We start from the raw sequence: 26,170 nt of genomic DNA on the forward strand, positions 1-26,170 counted from the left end.
ATAGTATCAATAACCGGTATGCATTATCAAACTTTAAATTTTCGAAGATTATCTATGACTTTGGTCAAATCGCGTGTTGAAACCATCGTAAATATACAAAACTCCAACTTTCTTACCATATACTGACGACATTCAATGGCTGAAATGAATCTAAATTGAAATAAAATGAATAATCACCACCGAATCTTGCTTTTCAGTGCGTAAAATAAACAAGAACCTTCACTTTTGTAGTTCTGAGTTCTAATGTAGTTGTAAATTCAATTCCTGTCTGCACAAAAACTAACGAGTACAAAAGATTCTCCCAGGCATCTTTGTCTTGAAATCCATTTGAGAGAAACGCATTTCAGTGGGAACAACAATACCCCCGACTTGCATGTATTGACAATGTAGATTCCCCCAGGCACATTGATTTTGAAGTCCGTGTTAGGGAAACACATTTTGGAGTGTGCAAAAATTCCCCTTACTTGCATGTATATTTGTGAAGCGGATTCTTGGCAGTTAGAGGACGTTTAGATAACGCTTAACATTTTTATAATTATTCAATTGTTTATCTCATAAAAATAATTGTGATAGACGCGTAGAAATATTTCCTATCATTTGATGCAAACATTTTTCCGATCTATTAAGAAATATTCGAGTTATAGGCATTCAAACCTTTCATTTTTTGCTGAATGTTCTGCAGGTTTTCATTTCCTCCCCCAATATACACCGGTTAGACGTAGTCCCATGTCAAAAAACACGTTGCGACAGTTGCTGCTGCTTATGCTTCTGCTATTGCTGCTGGTGAGGTTGTATCTGTAGATGCTGTTGTATTCCTTGGGTTGGTGGAGTCGACTAGTTTATTTTGTGCATACAGGCGGACAGGAGAATCACACAGGGGTGGGGCTTGCGATGTAATGTTTCGCTACTCTCCAAGAATTGAAAAGCGTGCGACATCTTCCATTGTATCAAGCATAACTGTTGGGTGTGATACCAGCATTAGGGAACACTGTTAAATGCTTGCTAGCTGGTGTGAGACTGAGGTTGATTGTAGTCGAGCCAATATTCATATTCTTTTCTTATTTTATCTGATTTTCCGCGAGTTTAATGATATAAACGGAGGATAACTACGATTATTTTCTCATTAGCTTATCTAATATAAGTCGCTCGTTTTGGTCGACACAATTTGAGGAGCACAAATCGGACTAATCAAAACGTGGGACTTAGCGCGTATAGATGAAGCTTGAAATTGTACAATTATTCAATTGTTCATATAAAAACAAATATAATTTCCTTTGTTCTGATAGCTGCGTAGAAATATTATCACTCGATTGATGAAAATTTGCGATCTACCAAGAAATGGTCAAGTTATGAGCGTTCGAAATCTTTCATTAATGCGAAAAATAATAAAAAAACAACAGAATCGAAAGTAATGTGTTAATATAAACGGAATATGTTGTTAATAATGTGGATTTCGGAAGTACAAACAGTACAAATTGCTGTTTATATCACATGATAAGATCTCTATTCATGGCATTCATCCAATTCATCCACTTAATCCCAACTCAAAGCAAACAAGTGTCAAAATGCAATCCCATCAATCAGAGCAAAAGCCGAAAACAGCAATTATCTCGAAGCACCTGGTAACGGTATAAGTGGGCAATTTACAACTCCCAAACGACGAGGATCAAGCGAGAAGGCCCGAGCTGGTCCTTAATTTTGGAAATACACAAGCACAAGCATTCCACTCGTCGTCTGCAAAACACCGTTCATTGACTGGAAGAAGAACCATCAGTCCTATGGGTGGGCGACTGGCAAGCAGCATTCCTTGTTGCCCTTGGATTGTAAACATACACACACACACACACACACACATCATCCGGATCCGGATGCTTCCCCGGTGTAAAGAAAGGGTGACGAACGAAAAAACAGAACGATTCCTCTTTCATTTCAATGTTAGCACCGGTGATACCGGCATTTTTCGGGAAAAATGATCGCCCCCTGCAGGGCAAATAAGAGCAAAAAACATACTCAGACAGAGGCCAGACATGATTGGGGTGAGCTTTTCGTCCAACCTAACACCCCCACCCCCCACCGCACCTTCGGAGTTTTGCCTGGTCTAGTTGATGTCGTGCGACGTTTCGGCTTCGCCGTCAGGGTCGTTCTCCAAAAAGTAGTTACTCCATGACCGGCACGGCACGAAGAGCCTTATCGTCGAGTCGTAGAAACTGATTGTTGCTGGCACGAATGAAATGGGCGAGAATGGGTGGAAAGAGAAGACACAACGAAAGCGGTGCTGCCGAAATGGGCCTGCCTGGCCACGTTTGACTCCCGGCAGAGCAGACTATTTTGGCTAAACAGCAATTGACTGGACTCTGAAGGTGGGTTGGAGGAGGAAAAAAAATGCTTTTCGGCAACAGGTGTTATTTTGTTTTCAGGATGAGCGAAGGGATGTAATCTTTTCCCCAGTTATCTAAGATGGGAGAATTTTGATTGTAGGCTTGCCATTCGTAAACCGATACCGAACCTAACCACCCTAGACTCCCGTTGGCGCTAATTAAAAAGCACAAACCTTCAATATCTCATCCGTCCCATATGGTATCGATACGAAGCCAAGACCAGCCCGTCTGAGTCGGAACTTCCTGCACAAGAGGAAATGACGGCGAGCGAAAAAAAGACTCCCAACACGATTGGGAAATGAGAAAGTTTTCCTCGCATTTTTATATCTCCGCACTAACCCATCGTCATCACCGAAGCTGCTCGTCAATTTGGGAATGAGATTTTTTTTCTCTAGGTGTTATCGAGCCTCGGCATCGTTTCGATTTTTTCTCCCTTTTCGCTTCTCAGCTCATTGGCTGAGAGTGCTTCCTCTATGTTTTCGCTAGTGGAATTTTTCCGGGACCGGGAATCCCAAGACCACCGGAGAAGATCCCGGTAGTAACGCAGCTAACGATAGTGGCACAGACTCCCTCTCGTCGAAGGATAGCAACAACAAAAAAAAAAACACCCAGACCAAACGGAGGAAGAGGACGAAAAAATTAATGATTTTTTTCTCACCCACTCATTCTCTCTCTAGCTCAACTCAACTCCCGGTTCCTCCAAGAGCCGAAACACAACACGAGATCCGTTTCGTTCGGATGCTTCCTTATATGCTTATTTATTATTCATTTTCCTTTCCATCGTGCGTCCTCTCTTCATCCCACCAAAAAAATGTGAGTGGGTGTGCTGTGGAGCTGTGAACTGCATTGGCTCTGATTCCTGCTAGGTCTTAGGTCCTGTTTCAAAGGATTGCCGCACCATTCTTCGACCAAAAACAAACCAGGGAACGAAAAAAATTTCCTCCATCTGGTACTACTACACCGAAAAAATATATGAGGGGGGTATAGAATAATAAAAATTGCATCATCCCATCCACTCCCCCGAACCCCTGGCGTGGGAGATGCTCCAGGGATCTAGCTCCTTCGTCCGGCGTTCGATGGGCCAGCTCTCGAGAAGTGGGAGAGAACAGGCTGCCGGAAATAAAGTGAACCAAAAACAAGCCCCGGACAGGGTTGATGATTTGTTTTTCTCTGGATTTTGAGCCCTTCGTTAAAAATATGTTTCATGTTCTCTCATTCAGTTTGTTGTTCTGTTCGAGTTACTAACTTGCAGATTTTCTTTTAGTTTTTCCATTCTTGTTCTTCCTATTTCTATTTGTTGATAAGAACATATTTCTAATTTGGTGAGTTTTACACTGTTCAGGACCTTATTTCCCCTTAACTTTTATTTTCGAAAAATCAGTTTATTCCTATAGATCAATTCCGAATGAAATCGACAAATGACAAAACATGAGTATTTTTGGTTCGAATGAAAGTTTGTATTCTGTTTGGGTTGGAGGAAATATGAGTTTTCCACAGCATTTGGGAATTTTTTGACTCAAGTGTAACTTTTAAAAAGGGCGTATCGATAGTAAAAGAAATCGTTGATAATTTATATCTCAATGAGTCTTACCGAAATAGCGTCTTACAAAGAGTTATAGAGCATTGATGTTAAAACGTGAAAAAAGTATACACTGAGAAAGAAAATTAGTACTCTTTTGACGTAGAACTACGTCTTTCATTAAGGGTGCCAAATCAGAAAACAGGTCACGTTTTTATGAAATAAACGTTAACGTTTTGCCGTGAACGGATTCTGGCGATCTACATACCAAACGAATCGGAAATTCCCTAAGATTTGTTTGATATGCTATACAATACAATCCCATAGTCTGTATATGGTATAAGTTAATGAAAATTGGAAGCATTCCCATTTCCTCATGCATTTATTCTGTCCATTTGTGTGCTTTCCTGAATAGAGCTGTCAATAACGAACAACTTATCGACGAGCAACGAAGAGGAAATCGTGAGATGTAAAGTCTCCGTGAATAAAGCAAAAGATGAAAAACGAAGGGGAATATTTGCCTAGAGTATAAACAATGGTTCTTGCTGAGGCAAACTTCATTCTTCGTGAGAACACTGACTGGACAACACCGTTGCTGGGCGAGCTAGACGGCGAGGGATGGAATGGTGATAGGTGGTCTAAATGAGTCTTCCGCCCTCGTCCTCAATCGTTCGGAAGAAGGTGGGTTAGCACTGCACAACCTTTGAGCGCATTCAGTGAGGGGGCTTAGCAGGTGGCCTCGATAGGTGCGTGAGGTCCCCTGGAGGTCCGAAAAACACGAAGGAACTTCTGTTTGTGAAAAGAGGGTTTTGAAGGTAGCCGGCTAGGGAATAAGCGACCCTGAGAACCCTATCCCGAATCCTAAGAGTTACAAAACTGAAGCCATTACATTAATGTTTTGAGCTACACAATTGTGTGGGGAATCGTCAAGCTAGGCTATCGTCAGTTCACCAAGAAAATAAATGTTCTGGAATTTTGTCAGTGATTTGGTTTTGGTTATGGTTGTGCACCACAAAAATTATTTGGGGAATACCAAGTTATTCAATAAGTTTTAATATGTCATTAATTTATTTGGGTTCGCCTGCAGGTAGAGTTTATTTCGCTTATGTAGTCACCATGAAAGTAAATGTCGTTTTGGAATTTTGTATGTGATTTGGCTTCGCTTGCCAGTAGCCTAACTGTCTCCACTAAGGATGACAACTGCGCTTATCTCGAGCATGTATTGTTCTGCGAGCACAAGAATGAATCATCAAACAATTATTGTCAAATGATTCTACAATAAAAAAAAAACATTTCAGGGCGACCAAACTGGTAGAATGGTTATTTCAAAATTTTCGTAGCATTATAAAATAATATCCGCAATTATAAACAAGCGACTTGAATTAAACTACAGCGTAGTTCTACGTCAACAATGCGGTCGTGTCTTGAACACAACCTTCTACAATTTTTTGACGTAGGACTACGTCTAACCGGAAGATATAGGGGGTGAAATGGATATCTAGGCACTGAACAAGTACGAAAAAATGCAAGATTTGGAACGCTTATAACTCGAGCATTTCTCAATAGATCGCAAAGGTTTTTGCATCAATTGATAGGAAATATATCTACGCATCTATCATAACGAATAACATTTAATTTTTCTTGAGATAAATAATTGAATAATTGTGAAATATCAAGCATTGTCAAAATTCACTATGTGCCCATTTTTGATTGGTCCATTTTGTGCTCCTCAAATCGTACCGACCAAAACGGGCAACCAGAGCAGCAGCGAAATAGAATGAAGCACGATTGGAAAGGAAAAAGAAAAAAATGAACGAAACATTGGTCGCAGTCTCACACATGCGTAATTCTCAAGGCAGCCAGTCAGCTTAAAAATCCCCGCTCCGCTGCCGTAACGATCATTCTCATTCAAACCGTACACCACATCGGTTCGCATCACAACACATCAACAAACCAACCCAAGCACCCATGTCTGGACATGGTAAAGGAGGAAAAGTGAAGGGAAAGGCAAAGTCCCGCTCGAACCGTGTTGATATGGAGTTCCCCGCAAGGGTAGCTAGGCCGAGCGCGTTAGTACCAGTGCACCAGTCGCCGCCGTTATATAGTTTCGGCCGCCGAAGTGATCGAGTTGGCTGGTAAAGCTGCTCGCGACGATAAGAAAAACCGCATTCAGAACAGAACACATCAAGACAACAACAGGCAGTTGCAGCGAGTGGCGAGTGGCAAACGCAATCGCAAAACGGCCGCAGGTAGCAGAAGAAAAAAGTTTGTTCTTTTTACAATCTGCTTTGGTGGCAAATCCAGAACAAGGCGGCATCGAGGGCGTTCGAAATGGTTTTTTTTTTCAAAACCACGAGTACTAAGTTTTCTAAATTGGAACCATTCCATAAAACAAGGCGCTTTTCAGGGCCATTAAACCTTCCAAAAAAAGAGTTTAGGAAATAAAGTTCAATGCGTTCTAAAACATTATCCAAAATAATAATAAAACACAAATTGATGTTTTCATAATTTGTTTGCCAGGATCTGATGAGTATGTGAATTTGGCAGTAGTTCTGAGCTTATTGATAGTTGGGGACTTTCAAGATTATTCAATTTTCACCAACTCTTAAATTGTTTCCAGATTGAAAGTACAGTAATTTACAATTAGTTCGACATTTAGCTAATTGGACGGACATGTAATGCGACTTATTTAGTTGGACATTTTTGTAAACATAGAGATCCAAATTATGACCGCACATTGAAAGTCGACACTGTACCACTGTCATCGCAAATGTTAATTACAGGTTCAAATCGCCTCCAATGCGACACTGAGTGGCGCTTCGGTACGTTGCATTGAATGTAATTTACTGTAAAATATGTCACAAGCTGGATGGGAAGAAATTTTCCAACTGTGAAAGATGAGGCGAGTGGCAAATGCAATCGCTAAACAGAAAGGTTTAGCCGAACAAGATGGGGATATCGAGTGACAACAAAACAATAAACTCTTTAGATTGAAGATAATTTTGTGATCCTGAAAAGGACCCTTTTCAGCCTGCATGTGAATCCAACGAGCGAACAAATCGTAATGAATGTATTTTTTGTTTGTTTGTTTCTTTGTTTTTAAGAGGCTTTAGACTTTGCAGTTCATTCGCCTCTAGCCCAGTGAAGAGCCACAATAAAACCAGCACAGAGGGGACTGGCGAAAGGGAAACCAACAAAATCATTCATCAGACCCGTCCGCTCGACTCTCGGTTAAAGAAGAAGGTAGGAAGGGATCCTATGCTTCATAAGATATTTAATATATGCTGTAAAGAAAAGTAAAAATTTACTGATCCGAGGACCAAAGCATTAACGAAGCACAAGTGACCCAGCGATAGGCGTGTTCCAAAGCCAAAAAACAAAAAGGCCCCTTTCAGGAGGATAGGAAGGAAAGGAATGGAAAGGATTTGGGTGGGATTAGTGGAGTGGGAGGGGGTGGGAGTGGTATGGGAAGGAAAGAGGGGAGGAGTAGGTGTGGGGTGGGGTGAAATGAGATGAAATACAGTTTGAATAAATAATGAAATATAGTGGTTTTGAATTTAATGGTATATAGTATAGCTGAAAAATGGAGAGGTTTATTTAATGAATTTATCCTCCTTGGTGAGTGTGGCTGTAGGAATAGGAAGTTGATTAAAGTATAATGTAATGGATAGAAGATAGATGTGGGTATGAAAGTATATATTATATTATTTGCTATTTATTATTATTGAATGCGTGTATATACATGTATGAATACCTTCCTTCCGACCCGTACATACATGTGTATACACACATAAACACGCATACATGACTGTGAAGTGGCGAACTTTAATAAGCAATTTCCAAGGTATTTAGTATTTCGGTTTAGATTTTACCAAAGAAGTCGGTTTCTTTCAGAAACGCAATTAAATTGGTTTCTTGGGTCTCGTCTCTACTGAGGATATCTCGGAGACTCTGACCTATGTTGTGTCGGACTCGAGCATCTTTGGTATGTTGACATTCAAGTAAAAGATGGCTAACGGAAACCGGAGCTTCGTTGCAAGCACATTGGGGTTTTTCGGCTCTGCAGAACAAGTGTGAGTGGGTGAAGTTAGTGTGCCCAATTCGAAGACGGGTAAGGACTTGCCTTTCCCTACTATTGAGACGGTCCTCCCAAGGGAGAGTGGAATTTTTGATTTTATGAAGATGAGTGGGACGGCTGTTTATCCAACCTATGTCCCAACTTTCACGGACTTGCTGTTTTACCCAGCGGACAATGTCAGATGGAGGACAGGGCATGTCTGGGGGTTCTATTTTGCTGCCCTTGCCGGCCAGTATGTCGGCGGCTGTGTTTCCGCGGATTCCTGAGTGACCAGGAACCCAGCAGAAGGAGATGTTTTTATTTGAAACAGCCTCTTCTGTTTGCTTAATCCATGGGTGTTTGCTGTTTCCACTCAGAAGATCGTGGAGACAGCTAGCTGAGTCTGAGAATATTGTGGTAGGAAGAAATTCATGGGTGCATTCTTGGGTAGCTATTAAAAGGGCGAAAGCTTCCGCACTGAAGATGGAGCATTGCGGTGGAAGAGAAAAGCTACCAGTGTATCTACTCTCAAAGATTCCACATCCAACTCCATCGGCACTGACTGAACCATCTGTGTATACCTGGTGGTTGATTTGAAAATTGGATGCAACGAGGTTATTGAAGCAGGCTTTGACTTTTGGAGAAGGGTCTCCCGCCCGAACTGCCTTGAGAAGTTCAAGGTTAATGTTCGGCGGTTTGACGTTCCAATTTCTTCCCGTCGCAGATGAACGTTCACATATATCGGGAAGATCTTTGTTCGTGAGATTTTTGAACCATGTTTTAGCCCTATGTATTAATGGGACATTGTGGTCGTTTCCGGGGAGTGACAAGTGACGGATGGCTTTATTGGTGATGGCTTTTGTTACCAGGTGGGTGAAGGGAAGTTGCCCACTTTCTGCCATTACAGCAAGAGTAGGACTGGTGGGAAAAGCGCCAATTGCGAGCCGAATTGCTTTATTGTAAATTGGTTGAATGGTGTTTAACACCCTGTCCCCTCCACGGCTGAAGGTGCCTATTCCGTAAAGGATTTGTGGGACCAACCAAACATTTACAACATTTAGCAGCGTCTTTCTATGACCAGAGGCTAGGTTGCCTGCGATAGCCTTGATGATGTTCAGTTTCTTTCTGGTGGCTATTTTGGTCTTTTGGGAATGTGATAGGAAGTTGAGTTTCTTGTCGAAAGTAACCCCTAGTATTTTCAATGTCCTCATTGTAGGGATCGGGATTTTGTTGAGCTGAAGATAGGTTCTCCTTCTGAGAGCTTTTCCGATATGTATGTGTTTGGATTTCTCCGGGGAAATTTTAAAACCTGTTTTTAGAGCCCAGTTTTGGATGGAGTCTAAGGTTTTTTGAAGCCTCTTTCTCTGAATTAAGCCGAAGCAGCTCGTAGAGATAAGAGTAATGTCATCTGCATAGACTAGGCCCTTCTATCGTCCGGGATAATCTCGAATAGAGATTGCATGGCAATGTTGAAGAGGGTTGGTGAAAGTGCTGAGCCTTGTGGGAAGCCGTTTTCTGGGATTTTTAGAGAAGATTGGTGGTTGTTAATAACGGTTTTGAAAGACCGGTTTTCTAGAAAACTTTTAACGAAGAGACCTAATCTCCCACGAATCCCCCAGTCGAAAAGGCTTTTCAGCACTGGGTACCTCCATGCCCGATCGAAGGCCTTGGATAAATCCAGGGAAACAATATCAATGTGGTGTAATTTTTCAGATGCGTCGTCTAGGATTTTTTCGATTGCTACAAGGCAATCTTCTGTACCTTTTCCCGCACGGAATGCGAATTGTCTGGGATCAATCAGCTTATTTGACTCTAGAAAAGTCGTTAAGCGTCGATTGACCATTTTTTCCAAGACTTTCCCAACACAACTTAGGAGAGTGATGGGGCGGAAATTGTCAAGAAGATGATTGTTCATGTCTGGTTTCGGGATACAGATCATTAAACCCTCTTTCCAGCAACTGGGGAGGGTTCCACTGTCCCAGACTTTGTTGAGGAGCTTCAGAAGTGCTTTTTTCCCGAGATGGGGTAGATTCTTAAGCATAGGGTAGCTGATGTCATCAGGTCCTGTGGATCCTTGTTTGACTTTGTTCAGTACCCAATCGAGCTCTTTGAGGGAGAGGTTTTTGTTGAAGTCAAATTCCACATCGGTATGAAAATCGATGGGAATTCTTTCGCATTCCGTTTTGTGGGTTAGAAAGGTTTGGTCGTAGTTTTGATTGGAGGAGGCGGAAGCAAAGAAATCTCCAAACGCCTCGGCGATGATTTTCCGGTCATTGGTGTATTGACCGTTAATTAGAAGATTATATTCTTTGCTTCTTTTCTTTCCATGAAGCCTGCCAATCTTACTCCATAACTCCTTTGTTGACGCGTTGGGATTAATTTCGCTGACGAATTTAACCCAACTGTTGTGCTTGGCTGTGTTGATAGCAGTCTTAGCTTCTTTGCGAGCCCTTTGGAACTCTGCAAGCAGAGTGGGTCTCAGTGGGCTGTCCGGATGGGCCTTTCTTAATTTGCGTAGGGCCTTACGTCGACCTTTGATCGCTGCCTTCAGCTCAGGTGACCACCATGGGACACATTTCCTGCCAGGGATGCCACTGGTTCTGGGGATGTGCACCATTGCAACTTCTAGGACAACTTTGGAGAATTCCTCGGCTGTCCAGTCTCGTTTAGCGGAGAGGCGGTTTTCAATGTCAAACTGATAGCCAGCCCAGTCAGCGTATTCAAATTTCCATCTTGGCCTTGTTGAAAACTCTGGAGAAGTTTGGCCGAAGGAGGTGAAGATTGGAAAATGATCGCTTCCGCAAGTATCATCGTGGATGTTCCAAGAAAGTTTTGAAGATAGTTTGTCTGATACTATAGTGAGATCGATGGCTGAAGTAGTACCAGAATAATGGGTTCTGGTGTGTTGGCCGTTGTTAAGAAGGAGAAGAGAATGGTCGGATATGAAATCCTCAATGATGGATCCTTTTCGATCGAGGTATGCACCTCCCCAGGCGTATGAGTGGGCGTTGAAATCACCCATAAGCATGATTGGGGCGGGAAGTTGGGCGAACAGATGGTCCAGTTGTCCGCGTAGAGTGTTCGGATCGGAATCATTAGTGATGTAGATGCTAACGACGGTGATTGGAAAGGGGTGTTTAATGCGCACTACCACTGCCTGAAGATCAGTGGTAATGGGAAGAAGATCATGTGGAGTGCCATCTTTGATTGCGATTGCAACTCCGTTTTTTGAGGGGTTGGGACCCTCTTTGAAATATGTGATATATTTTGAGATGAAGTGTTTATCGAAGTTGTTTGGAGTCATAGTTTCTTGAAGGGCTATGACTGTGGGATTAGAGTTTGAAATAAGCATTTTCAGTTCTAGAATATTTCGTCGGATACTTCTGATGTTCCATTGTATCCCGAATTTCTGTGTTGGAGTGAATGTGTTGGTGTTTTTAACTCTAATTCCTAAGTCTTAATTGTGTGTATGTTTGAACTATTCAAAGAGAATTAGTTCGATGGTCCTTTACCCTTGGAAAGAGAAGCTTTCTTTGAGGTATTGGTGTTGTTTTTGTTTGGTGTAGAAGTCTTTGGAGTGTTTGTTGTGTTTGTGTTGTTTTTTGTTGAATGTGCGTTGCTGTTGTTGTTATTGTTGTTTTTTGTTTGATGTGTGTTGTTGTTGTTGTTTTTTGTTGGTGTTGTGTTGTTATTTGTTGGTGGTGTAGTTCTTTGTTCGTTTTTTGTTCTTTTCTTGTCCTTGTTATTTTGGATTTCATCTTCAGATTTTTGATCTGAATCAGAAGATGATCCTTTCGCCATTTTCCGTTTATTTTTATTTTTGTTTGGAACATCAGAAGTGTCCATTGAAATGACTGATTCGTTTTCGGATTCAGTTGTTGAGCTATCAGTTGTCGACTCTGTCATTGAGGTATCGATTGTAGTGTCAATTGGGGGTGTGCTTTCGCGGCTAGAAGAGGCCGAAGCGGCCGAGGCGCAGTTGCATTTGCAGTTGCAGCTGGGTGTTGGTTTTTGCAAGTTGGAGAGTCTGTCTTGCAGAACACTTGCAAAAGTTGGTCCATTATTTTGACCGTTGTATTTTTCTTTCGCCTCTTTGTAGGAGATACCATAGTCGATTCTTAATTTTGTGATGTTGTTCTCAGTTTGCCATACGGGGCATTTCCTATTCGAAGAGGAATGGTCCCCTTGGCAATTCAAGCAAAATGCTGAAGCATTGCAGGTTTTAATTCCATCCTTTTGTTCTGGATGTTCCTGTCCACAATTTCGGCAAAGCGGGTTCTCGCGTTTGCATCGCTTGCTCGTATGTCCAAATTTATAGCATTTGAAACATTGCATTGGGTTGGGATAGAAATTTCTAGTCCCAGCCCGAATAAATCCGAAGTTAATAAAATCGGGAACAACAGTTCCACGAATTGTCAAAATGAGAGTAGCGGTTGGGATAACAATGTTATTCTCCTTCCTGGTGATTCGCTTGACATCGATCACACCTTGATCGGAAAGCTCTGTCACCAGTTCGGATTCTTTGATGTCAATTACATCACGGCAAGTAACAACGCATTTACGTTGATTTAGAGTAGGGTGGTAAATTACTTCGATAGGGGTTTCATCGATCAATTTGTTGATTAAAAGGAGCTTACCGATTATATCCTCGTCCTTGGCCGTAAGGATATACTGCGTCCTCTTTTTGTCGTCCCGTTGCGGTCGCGCTGTGTAGTATTTCGTTCCTACAGCGTTGGCGATCGTCTTACTCACGACGAACGGGTTAGTCGGGATCGCGTTCTCTCCTGTGGCACGAAGTAACAGGATCTGAAGGTTGCCGTTCAGTGGGTCGGCCCACCTTGGAGCAGTACGTTGGGTAGGTTTACCCTCGTACAAATTTGTAGCCCGGCCTCCCGGAGGCCCGGAGCTACTGGAAGCCATGCTGTTGTCGGCTACCCCCTAGGTATAGCCGACAGATCGATTTATTATTTAAAGGAGAGAACACTTATGAGAGCTTTTCACTTTGGGATATTATCTAGAAAAACACTGTCACTTTTTTTATAGAGCTCTTACAAAAACCACCAATAATCGCGAACAATTTAGGGGAATAAACTTTTGAATTTGTTTTCCTTCAGTCACTTCACCGTCCGTAATGCGTGTTTTCTTTTTGGTTTTTTTGTTTATGTTAAAAATCACTACGATACTAGAAGAGAAACTGGCACCACTGCCCAAAGGAAAAAGGGGGCGTGGCGTCGGTGACGCCGCAAAAGCGCGCGCTTTCCCGGTTTGCCGGCAAGCGCCCGCTCCTAACGGTCGAAACTAGCCGTTGCTATCTGCTTCTCCTTCTGCTGCCACTTAAAAATAATTAAAATTAACTCCTTCGGATTCGCCAGGGGGAGACGTCCTAGTCCGCTGTCCAAAACGCCAAACTGCCGAGCTGAAAGAAAACGCGACCTTCTCGGTCGGAGGTTAAAATCAGTATGTGATGTATTTTTTTTGCCATCGCTCCCTTTTAACGCTCATTCGTTCGTCTCGTTGGACTCGCCCCTCTGGCTGAGTCTGCCGATTTGTGTCTATCCTGTGAGTGTGTACCGCTAGAGTATAAAACACGCGGACCCCAAAAAAATATCTTATTTTCTTTCAAACCGTAAACCCGTGTGGTTGTACGGCATCGGCACCGTGGACGTAACAAAGGAGGACAAGTTAAGGAAAAGGCAAAGTCTCACTCGAACCGTGCAGGTCTCCAGTTCTCTGTTGGTCGCATTCACTGATTGCTCCGCAAGGGTAACTAGGCCGAACGGATTGGTGCCGGAGCACCAGTATACCTAACAGCGATTATAGAGTTTCGGCCGTCGGAGTGCTCGAGTTGGCTTGCAAAGCTGCTCACGACAATCAGAAAACCCGCATCAAGAACAGAGCAGCTTCGGTTCGGCGCTCATCAAGGCAACAATTAGTTTCAGTGAGTGGCAAACTGCTTCTCCGGCACGTCGCATTAAATGTAATTTACTGAACAATATGTCACAAGCTGGATAGGAAGAAATTTTCCAACTGTGAAAGCTGTGGCGAGTGGCAAACGTAATAGCTAAACAGGAAGGTTTAACCGAACAAGATGGGAATATCGAGTGATAACAAAAACACAACACCAAAGGTTCTTTTCAACCCTCAACATATTCATAAAGAGTAAACAGTAAACTAATCCATTTTTCAGGTAGATAGGTAGGTATTCACGTAGGAGAAGAAAATAAAACAATATATTTAAAATATATATTTAACAAAAGCTGTCCCCTTTGTATAGTCCTACGTCACTCCGGTTATGTCCCTGACATTACCCACCCGTCTTTTTTTATTTACAAAAAAAAAGCTTTACTTTGCAATATCTGAAATATGTATATTTTTGTTTTCAATTTTTTCATGTAAAATAGAAGTCATGTAGAAAATTAAAAAAATGAGTCCATGATGGTGAAACTATTTTTGACGAGCTTTGTGGAACATCGAATTTTTATTAATTTTCGAAACATCGAATTTTTGTATGTTAGCAATCATTTTCATCCACAAATTATGAATCTTGATGTGATTTAAAACAAAAGAGCTCTTCATCAATCTCCTTCTAAATGCAGCCATTCTCGAGATATTAAAAAAAAATTCTAATTTATTGTCTTTTCTTATTTTCTACATGACTTCTATTTTATATGAAAGAATTGGAAAAAACATATATATTTTAGATATTGCAAATTTAAGTTTTTTTTTGTAAATAAAAAAAGAGTACTCATTTTTTTTTCTCAGTGTATATTTTTTTCACGTTTTAACATTAATGTTCTATAACTCTTTCTAAAACACTATTTCAGTACGATTCATTGTTTTTGAGGTATAAATTATCAAAGATTTCTCTTGCTAAAATGGATACACCCTTTTCAAAAGTTAAACCTGAGTCAAAAAAAAATCGCAATTGCTGTGGAAAACTCATGTTTCCTCCAACCCAAACAGAGTACAAAATTTAATTCGAATCAAAAATATATGTTTTTAAAATCTATATTCTTAGGACGATTTCATTTAGAATTGCTCTATTTAGAAACATATCAAGAACATGTCAAACGCTTGAATTTACGCAAAAAAATGATACGAGTGAAACATTAATTTCTCAGGAGTTTTCATACGAAAATGCCTTATATTCCAAAAACTATAACTAAAACTTTGCCGAATACGGTATACCGCTATCTTGACTTTGAATAAAATCAGGATTATTTGTATTGTTTTTCAAAGAAAACATGTTGTGAAAAGCAGTTGTGAAAAAAAACTTTTTCCCTGTAGAAGTGTGTGTGTGTAAATTTTTCAGTGTGAATTTTTTTTCTTCTTGGCATTTTTTTAAGAAAACTCAAACAATTTCCGACATTTAGACCAGAATTTTTTAGATATTATAGTTTTTGAGTTATAAGTTTTTGTAAAAAATGCAGAAAAAAATTTTGATTCAAAAAGTAGTAGTAATTCTTTTTCGAAGATTTCATATACGCAAAGTTGCTTAGTGTAGTATGATTTTTAAAATCCCATATCCAGTTCCCATTTCAAATCCCATTTCATATCCCATTTTGAACCCATCTCCAAAACCCATCCTCATAAGCAGTTGATTGTTTCATAATGACTCATGCGCATACACTTCGATTTACGATTCCCATGAAGCATTCCTCAAGCACAACTGCATAATTTCGTTAATTGCTTTAAAAACTGCCATAAAAACTAGCAACACGCGCTAGCGATATGAATGCATTCTTACATCATGTCGCGCGCAGCTAGAGGCAATAAACTAAAAACCAAAACAAGACCTAATTCTATTCCAATGAAATACGCGATGAGGTTTCCCATGAAACCCATGAGTAGAGTAGAGTTTTCAAAGGGCCTTTCTCAAGGCTAGAGACGAAAGAACTGCAAAAGTTTAAAGTCTCTATAATACAATACCTTACCTTACCTTACCTTTAGGAAGTTAAGTTAAGACTTTTGAGTTTAGTGGTAAGTCAGTTCTAGCAAGACACTCCACGTGAACGGTCGCGTGGAGAACCTCTTTTTAAAGTTGTAATTTTAACAGCAATAAACCAGTTTTCTACATTTAAAAGTGAGTGTTTATTTCATGAAGTGTGAACATACCAATTGACAAACTTGTATTATTGAGTATCATGAATATATAATAAGATAAAAAGACAAACTTTGCCACATACACGGCCCAGGCCCAGAAGGATATAGATTCATGTTTATGCTCTCCTTTTTACTCGCCGAAAACTTTATTTTATAATGAGGTGTAATATTATAGAGGCTTTAAACTCAAAGTTCATTCGCCTCTAAAATAAAAGTAAAAGAGCACCGTAAGCCTACTAAAATCGGCTTAGTACTGGATTTTTTAGTCTGTGATAGCAAAACACTTCGTGGTCTGCACGGATGTGTGAAAAGTTAGAAGACTCCATTTCAACGTTATTTCTCAAAACGCAAAACTAACTATTGGAAATTTTCATAAAATCTATATTGCAACATGGAACAGATTGTCAGGTAATGTCCAAATCTCGTAAATCCATAAAAAAAGGACTAACAATTAGCGCCCAAAATAAGATTTTTAGGGACGATTCAAAATGTCCCCGAAAGACGTGATCTCACGTCAAAAAAAAAAAAAAAAAATCAAAAACATGAATGTCTTGTCATGTCTCATGTAGTCATGAATGTCTGAAATGTCAAGGTAATTGACAAGAAAACCAATTATGATTTTTATGGACTTTGTGCTTTTTCCAACATTAGCCGTTCTTTCGCGTTCATTTGTTTTGTTCAGAATGTTTATGCTGATAATTGATAGAACATCAAATGAGAATGAGAATGAGAATGAGAATGAGAATGAGAATGAGAATGAGAATGAGAATGAGAATGAGAATGAGAATGAGAATGAGAATGAGAATGAGAATGAGAATGAGAATGAGAATGAGAATGAGAATGAGAATGAGAATGAGAATGAGAATGAGAATGAGAATGAGAATGAGAATGAGAATGAGAATGAGAATTCACAAATTTCGTTGTGGTTTTTTCTTAGAATCATTAATTTCTACTTTGAATTTGTTATTTTATCGAGTTAATTGAATCGCCCTGCTCTCTTGTGTTATAGTGGAAACCCTACCCGGAAAGGATCGAAAACACAAAAATGTAGGAAGGAAAAACGACGGACTGTGCCACCACCAGCACCCAGCAGCAGCAGCAACAACAACAACAACAGAAATTGGTGTAGAAAAATACGACTTTTTTCGCCACTTTTCCTCCCCCACCATCTCCACCTCCCGTCTTGCTTCCTCTCCCCGCAGATTCAACAACAAGTTGCGCTTCGACTTTTATATACAGCACGTCTAGCCTCGCCTTCTTCCCCGGGGGGTCGGAATGCATCCTCGAGGCCGCCAGTCCACCGGTCGGTGGACGGGCATAAGGAGAGACATTTTTTTTTGAGGACATTCGCTACCAGTAGAACCGAGGAAGCGTCCAGCAGATTTCAGGCAAATCTGCGAGAAGGCAGCGGTGGCGTTGGGGGTGGCATCAGAAGAAAATTAAATCCAATATCTTCACCGTCACCGTTGAACGCTGAGAGAGAGCAGAGCGAGTACGGATGGAAGCGGAAGGAACGGACACGATGCAACAGAATTTCCTGGAGTCCAAGTCTGGGGAAAATAAAAATCTGCTTTCCGCACCGGAGGGGGGAGGATGCTGGAAAGCGGAAGACAAGTGCTGGCGAGTGTCCCTCTTCCTTCCACCCCAAATTTTTATCCCGAACTCTGGGCGCCGGGCGCTGCTGCTGATGTGTTTGTAAAGTGATCCCTGGCCGATTGTTGGGAAAATGAACACTAGCAGCGAAAATAAGAAGGGGAACATTGAACAATCCTGTCCGAAAAAAAATCATCCAGAAAATAATAGTGCGTGGGAAGCGAACGAACGAAAGAAAAATTGCGGTGGTCACGTTTTTTGTCAGATTTGCATTTTTCTTCGCAGAGTATTTTTTTCTCTTTTTTGCCATTTTTCATTCGCTTCTCGTCCGAATAGTTTTCCTTCCGGGTGTTTTTTTTCCTCCACATCATGGAGATGGTATCTTGTTCATTATCGATTTAAGCAAAATTTCTTGTCGAAAAGCAGAAGATTTTTCTCGTGAGATCTTTTTCGTTGTTTAGAAGATATTTCATGAATATTTTTCGTGAAAAATATTTCGTTTAATATTTAGTTCTTTTGAATATTAATATATGAACAGATACATTGTTTTCATCATGAGTTTTACTTGAAGCTAAAGTTCAAGCGTTTGGGACGAATGATAGCTTGTTCTGCTCTAATTATTATTCTTATTGAACTAAAACAATGTTGGAATGACACCATTCACGATTTTTTGCATGTTTTTACAATTTCATTTTTTTTAAATAGTAAAATTTATAAAATATGGTTTTCGAATAAAATGTGGAGAGATTATTTTTGCATAACAAAAATTATATGGGAAAGTAACTTCCAAAAAAAAAAAAACAATTGTTCTGATTCTCTCATGATTTCGCGAATTGTCGTTTAAGTGAGAAAAGCGATAGTAAGTTTTTTTTTCACTATATTTGATACTAAAATTTTGTCTAGGATCCAATGAAATCAAAATCATAATAATGCATTGATGAAAATTTTCGTATCACGGTAATCTGTAGAGGATGAAATCTTTACCACACAATCCTACGTCAAGTAAGTGGGTCATTTGAGCAACTTTGAATACTTGAAATATTCGAAAAACAATTAGACTACTTTTTGGAAAAAGCCATTTTTTTTCTTATGTTTTTACAAAAATTTATAACATAAAACCTATGATATGAAATTACTTAGGTTTTCATTAAAAATTATCAAAGAAGTTTTTGGAAAAAAATACATTGAAAAAAAAAATTTTTGAAAATTTAAATTTATTTTTCTCGAAAACATATGCTTTTAAAATGCTGAAAAAAATAGATATAAATAGCCTGTTAAATTTTCAACAAGTTTTCCATACATCGGACGATAGGCACTTTTACATGGAAAAAGTTTTTCGAACAACAACTTTTTAATTTTTTTCTTTGAAAAAATACTATTAATATTTAATTCGTTACATTTTTATGTATAAATTATCACATTTTACATGCTCTGCTAACTTTTCTCTATTTAGAAATATGTCAAGAACATGTCAAACGTGAAAATTTACACAAAAAAAAGTTACGAGCAAATCATTATTTTTTCCAGGAGTCTTCATACAAAAATGACCTATATTCCAAAAACTTTAACAGATAGAAAGTTAACGTCTTCGACAAAAGTTCACATTTTAATAAGATCTGAAACTTTGTCGAATACACTATATCGCTATCTTGACTTTAAACAAAATTAGGATTAGTTGTATTTTTTTCAAAGAACATAAAAAAAGTTGTTGTTAGAAAAACTTTTTCCCTATAAAAGTGCCCATCTTGTATGGACGATTTATTAGAAATTTTAATGGCTATTCATATATATTTTTTTGGGAATTTAAAAAAAATACGTTTTTAAGAAAAATGAATTTTAATTTTTAAAATAACTTTTTTTTCAGCGAAATTTTTTCCAAATATTTTTTTTTATTTTTTCGCAATTTCCTACATTTTATCCTTTGACATGAATTTTGTAGGTATCATAGTTTTTAAGTTAAATTTTTTTTGTAAAAATCTAAGAAAAAAAATAGTTTTTTTCCAAAAAGTTGTCCTTCAAGTATGCAAAGTTGCTTAAATGACCCATGTCTTTACACCCACAACGTTTCACTGCTATCTGAGATGGTGCTACCAACGGCCAGTCGAGTTGGCATGAAATTCGTCCATTGTAGGACACAATTGTTTTTTTATTCTGTATTATAATGACTTTCAACACTTTCGGCTGGATCGTCACATTTACCTTCCATTTTGGAAGAATGTCGGGATTGAGAATTGAACTCGTGATCTTTGTTTGAATTAACGTTTTTGAAAATACGGCTGAATTCATCAAAATTTCAGAAGTGCTGGTCAACCAGGCCATGTTGCATCGATCGAAAAAGGTAGTAATCGGACGGAACAACACGGCGGGTGGGATAGGACCTCCCATTTCAGCGTTTCCAAGTATGACCGGTTTCGCGACATGCGGCCGAGCATTGTCGTGCTGCAAAATAACTTTATCGTATCTTTGCTCGTATTGTGGCCGTTTTCCTTCAGTGCACGGCTCAAACGTATCAATTGTCGTCGGTAGAGGTCCCCCGTAATGGTTTCATTCGGTTTTAGTAGCTCATAGTACACCACACCCAGCTGGTCCCACCAAATAGACAGCATAACCTTCTGGCCGTGAATATTCCGCGCGACCGTCGATGTTGATGCATGGCCGGGGTATCCATACGTTGCCCGACTCTTTGTTTTATGCCGTTGGAGCAGTTGTTCGCACGTGAAAAAACGGCGTTCATACGGCACCCAATGTCCTATCTTTCGGATCATTCCCATTTCTTTTAAACGATCGGATATGGTTTGCTGAGCTACTCCAAGTGCATATGCAAGTTCTTGTTGTGTTTGTGACGGATCGTGGTTGAGTAAAGCCTCAAATTTTTCATTTTTAAACTTTTTTGGCGGAACGTTATTCGTCTTCCAAGTCAAAATTATCATTTTTAAACCGTGCAAACCACGTCTGACACGTTCGCTCAGCTGGAGCATAGTCACAATAAACTTCCACCAAAATGCGATGACTTTTCGCAGCTTTTTTCTTCATATTGAAGTAATGAAGTAACACTCCCCGCAAAAACACTCGCGTTGGTACGAAATTCGACATATTCGAAGTGGCAAAAACCTATCTTGTTTACGCTTTAACTTTTTGACATATACTGAAAAATGTCTGGGAATTTGTTTCGCTGAAATAATAAATATAACTTCTTCAAAAGTGAACCGAGCTTATTTTGGGACATTTTCGATGTGACCACCCCTTTTTTCGATAACGCGTTTCAAATGGTGAACAAAATTTCTCATACACAACTCTGACATTACGACTTAGATGCTGTTGAAAATCCGAGTTATTTATTCTTTAAGTTCCTCCAAATTTTGTAGCTTATTAAGATGGCAACGGTCCTTCACGTACTCCCAGAGGATGTAATCGAAGACGAGAAATGTTGAAATTCTTACCATAAGTGGCCAAAGTTTCATTAAGACTTCGGTTGCTCGAGTAATACGATTTCACTAAAAACAAATTGTACATTTTGACACCCAAAAACATCCGATCAGACTAAACGACTAGCCGAATATTATCGTCCCGAAGTGGGAAATGCACTGTTATCATCGACGGAGCGAAAAAAAATTTATTAGGAACTATTTGAGTTTTTTGCGTGAGCGTTTAATTTATATATCTAATAATATTATTCGGTTCACTTGTTTATTATTATTTTTGTAATATCTTTTTTGCTATTTAATTTTTTATCACTTCAGTAGACTCGAAAGGGTCGAGTAGAGTCGAAAGCTATCAGCACTTCTCGTTTATTTGGTTCAACTCGTATCAGACTTTCTGCTTCCCACTAAGATATCGATCACAAACTATGAACCCGTTTGCTCCTATATTCCGCTTGTGATGTGATCGAACCCCACAACATGCAACAGTAAGGTTACCTTGTTGGAATTTGAAAGCATACTTTCATGAAATATACGTTTATCTAAATAAATGCAGTGTATATCTATATTACAAAATTCTGGATACTCTTCCATATCCGCACTAGCACAAAAGATTCTCATATGCTGCTCTTCTTTGTCGTAGCACACCTCGATACAGAGGGTTTCCTCACCTTGTATCGGGCTGTGTGTGTATGTGTGTGAAATCAGCATTAGGCATGAATGATATCCGCTCGTTGTGTTATGCTAGCTCACTCGCATCTATGTTTTCATTCAATTCTATTTTTGGTTTCCGCCTCTAGCCCTGAAAAGGGCCTTTGTGGAAAGAAACTCTATTCCATACTCCTCCTTCACCCGTCAAGAAAACAATCCTCTCCCGCTCGCTGCTCTGCGGCAACCATGTTGCTCCGATGACCACCAAACGAGTAGTGGTGTGGCTTCAAATCGCGGATGGCTTACGAATGTATCAGTTGCTCGTTATTGACAGCTCTGTTCGGGAATGCACACAAATCGGCAGAACAAATGTATGGTAAAATAAGAATGCTTCCAGTTTTCATTAATTTAAATGTTTAGGCAGTAGTGGATTGTACTGTATAGTATATCAAACGAATCTTAGAAAATTCCGATTCCATTGGTGTGCAAAGTATCAGAATTTGTTCGCTTTGAAAATAGTTATTCACGATAACTTTAATTCACAAAAACGTGACCTGTTTTCTAATTTGGCACTGTTCGGATTACGGAAAGAAATTCCTTGGATCAACTTCGCTGTTAGTAGATGAAAGCTACAACTATAATTATTTATTAGATAAATTCATTCTCCTTATTTGTTACCCTTTTACATTTAGTTTTCTTTCCTCTTGCAATGAATGTTCCTTTTCAGAAACTACCTTTTTCAGTAATTTTAACCCACATGCTGTTCATTTTAATCCGTATTGTGTCCTGTGTTTATCGTTTTAATTAGATAAAATATTCAATTTGTGTATATAATTACTCACGGCTATAGCTCAATAAATTTGCTTGTAAATATTATTTTAGCTAGTATAATAAATTTAGGAATAATTGTCTATCAACTCGTAACTCGTGTTTTACTCGTTCGTACTTTTCACCATGATGTTTCTATGTTTTTTACCTATTTGACAACTTGCTAGTCCGAGAGTCAGTCGTAGCTCGTTTTTTGACTCGTCCACTATTTGACGTCTAAGTAACTCTGTTTTTCGACAGGGCTGATCGTGTTCCCTGCGGTGTTGTTTCTAACAGGCACCCTTCTTGAAAGACGTAGTTCTACGTCAAAAGTAACAAGCATATAACGCGTAGACATTTTATCTTCCGAATGAAGTGTTTATCATACCATTTCGTTCAGTTGTTTAGGAGCTATTAACGCTCAAAATCTCGTTCTCCGGCGTAACGCTTTCGTTTTCGAAACTTTGAACTTACACCCCAGTGTAGAAATGAACGACGTAGTCCTACGTCAAAAAACAAATTTTTAACGTTTGTGACACCAGTGAATGAAGTCGGTATGAGCTAATATTTTGCATAGGGTTTGTTGGTGCTGTTTCTATCGGTTTTATTTTTGTAGTTTCGAACCATTATTAAGTCTGAGAATCAAACTAAATTGATGTTTGTTCCCCTATATTGATGTCTTTCCCCTATATTATCGTGCAAATCAACATTTCGTAGCAAGATCCGAATGAAAAATCGAGATAACTATTTTTATTGGCACCCAAAACCATACTTTTCGCTGATAACTGAGTCCCAGAGTGCTGATTTTTGACAATTTTTTTCCAGATGACACTAGATCTCGACGTTTCATGCCATTTTAAGACATTTGGCCTTGGGTGATTTTTCGATTTTCAAAAAACTGAAACTTTGACCGCTTTGCGCCACTCTCCCTTAAGTCCGATTAAGCTGATATTTTGCATAGGCTGTTTTTTCGAGGTTGTGAACATTTTTCATGGGGTAACTTTTTGAAATTCGAGATGACCATTTTCATTGGCGGCATCATCATAGAACGAACGCTGCATTTGATTCCCAGTGGTATACATATACAGAAGTTGTGCCATATAGCACGGGTAGGTAAGCACACAAATGGTAGAACGAATGTATGGGGAAATGGAAATGCTTCCATTTTTCTTTAACTCAAACCGTTAACGGATTAGAGAATAACAATGTATAGCACATCAAACAAATCTTAGAAATTTTTATATTTGGCATATTTATTGAAAAACGCAGTCCCACGTGAAAAAAATCGTAGTGGGTCGAGTCGAAACAAAACATTCAAAAAACATAATCTCCTTCACAACTTTGCTTCATCGTCTAAATATTCCTTCGTTGTGGAGAACAAGGTAGGTACAACTAAGAATGTTTAATTATTTTGTGTTATTCTTCGAAAAATATATATATATGTAAAATTGTTTGGCTTACGTGTCTCGTTTTCATTCCTGAACTATTTGGTCAGCCTAACTATTAACAATGACGCAAGTAATTTATACGTTCAGACGGCAGAAGTTCCTCTGGGAACGTTAGTGCTTTTTTCACATTTCATCAGATGTGCTAGTAATGACTACTAGAAGTGTTCACATCACCAACAAATCTTTGCAGGTAGAAAGTTTGCAGGTTAGGGTCCTGAAACGATTAGTAGGCCAGCTTCTTTCAGAGCGCAATTTATAGAAACAAACAGGATTTGTGGGTTTCACCCAATAAAATAATTTTATTTCAAATACACCACCATCAGATAAAGTAAACATATGGTCAACCAACACTGAACTTCAAAGCATCGAAGAAAGGAGTTGTGTGGAGTTGTTTCCATTCACGGAGAAATCTTCAAGATCTTTAAGAAAACCCCCTAACTTCTTCAGGCACCCAACCAACCGGAAACAACTCAATTTCGTCACCCTAAAAACGACCGAACCGCACTGCTGCTCCTCGCTACCTCCTCGTTTTTTTGCAACCAACTTCCACTTCTTCCCAACGTAGCGTCCTTATTTATCACATCCTTTTTCCGTCTGCAGTCGCTTGCAAACTCAGTACCTAAACCTCGCCCCCTCTTTCCTCCAACGCGCCGATCGCACGGTGGTGAGAAGGAGCAGGAAAAGCGGGAAAGTGGATAGTTTTCCCACTCTCCGGAGCCCTCGAAGCACTCAGTCACTCACAGTCAAACGATTTCGCTTCCTTATTTTCTGCTTGCAGCGCAATGGCAGGACAATGTTGCTGGACTCTAAACATGGTTCCACTGTCCTGAGTGACACCATTGGCTGCTGCTGCTGCTGCTGGTGATGGTGGTGGTGGGGGGGTGCAGCAGACGGGCAACTAACAAAACCGGGAAAATTAGGGAAAAAACAGCGTTCCCTTTTTGGTGTGCATCTCACAGTGTCATCCCCTTCTTGGTCTTGGTGTGCGCTTTTCGTCGATGGAACGACGACGACGACGACGGCACGATGCGTTTGTACTTCGAGGCTGACGCGACAGACAACCATTTTCACACCCCTTGGCTGCTGTCGTCGTCGTCACTTCACTTAGCAATCGAAACCACCCGCGCCGTTGGGTGTGCTGCAACTGATTCGGCACTAGTTCGGGAGATGGCGCACTTTTTTTTATCCCACTCTATCACAACTATTATATTTTCAACGGGATGGCTTGACGGTGGCCGAGGAGTGTGGGTTACTTGGGGGAGTACCCTAAAATGAGGCCACAAAAAAAACCGTCAGCGCCACGACTGGAGGATGGAGGATGCATTTCTGGTTCTGGTGTGTGTTTCGAGAGAAAAAGAGTGTGTATGCAGCGGGCGAGTTGGAGTGGTGTGTATATATAATAACATTTGGGGGATGCATTATGTAGTTTTCTTCCTAGTTCCTGTGGCTCGGAATTTGCTTTTTTTTTGTGTTATTGGTGCCGTGTACTCTACTGTGTGCTTCCTCGGATTTGGTCGTTCAGAAGCAGCAAGCATTCAGGCAGGAACCGAGGCTTTGCCCCGCGTCGCCGACTTTGTCCGCTGTTGTCCCCACCCGGTTGCTACCGCTGCTGCTGCTGGCTCTTGCACTGGTGGTGGTGTGTGGTATTATTTGGAAAAGTTTTTCGGGATAGAGCAACAAGTGACTCTCCAGGATTTGGTCGGTCGTGCGCTAGTTATCGAACAACAATGCTCGCTACAGGAACCAGCAGGAGCAGCAGCAGCAGCAGAAGCCGCAATACAAGTGGTGGACAGCAGGCCCAATTCTGAACCCTTTGGAGCAACTAGTGGCAGTCTTTTGTGTGAACGAACAGCACTTTGTGCGATTGCAAATTATCATCGCGAGTGAACGGTTGTGTGATTGTGCAGTGCGAAATCCAACCCTTCCATCGCGAAGTTTTTGTGAACTAATTGAAGTGACCATCAGCTGTTCTAATCACCCCATCTCTCCGTGGGGACAAATTGGGCGTTCAACGCGTGTACGTTAACGCACTTATACACACGCACATTCGTCTCGGAGGGTTAAATCCATCCATTGGGGCAATCGGTGTGACCGAAAGTGCGTGACCACTTGTAATTCCCCCCCCCCCAACCGTCCCAGTATTCCCAGATATACCACATCGGAACAGCGAGTCGGGCATCCACTCCCATCTCATC

General features: G+C 40.1%; 1 protein-coding gene across 7 annotated transcripts in view; it reads left to right on the forward strand.

The window, feature by feature from the left end:
• The window catches only part of LOC129779585 (mushroom body large-type Kenyon cell-specific protein 1), a 407,471-nt gene that overhangs the window by 119,835 nt on the left and 261,466 nt on the right, over window positions 1–26,170 (forward strand). The window lies entirely within an intron of this gene.

The sequence above is a fragment of the Toxorhynchites rutilus genome, chromosome 1 (assembly GCF_029784135.1).
Source record: "Toxorhynchites rutilus septentrionalis strain SRP chromosome 1, ASM2978413v1, whole genome shotgun sequence".
NCBI lineage: Eukaryota > Metazoa > Arthropoda > Insecta > Diptera > Culicidae > Toxorhynchites > Toxorhynchites rutilus.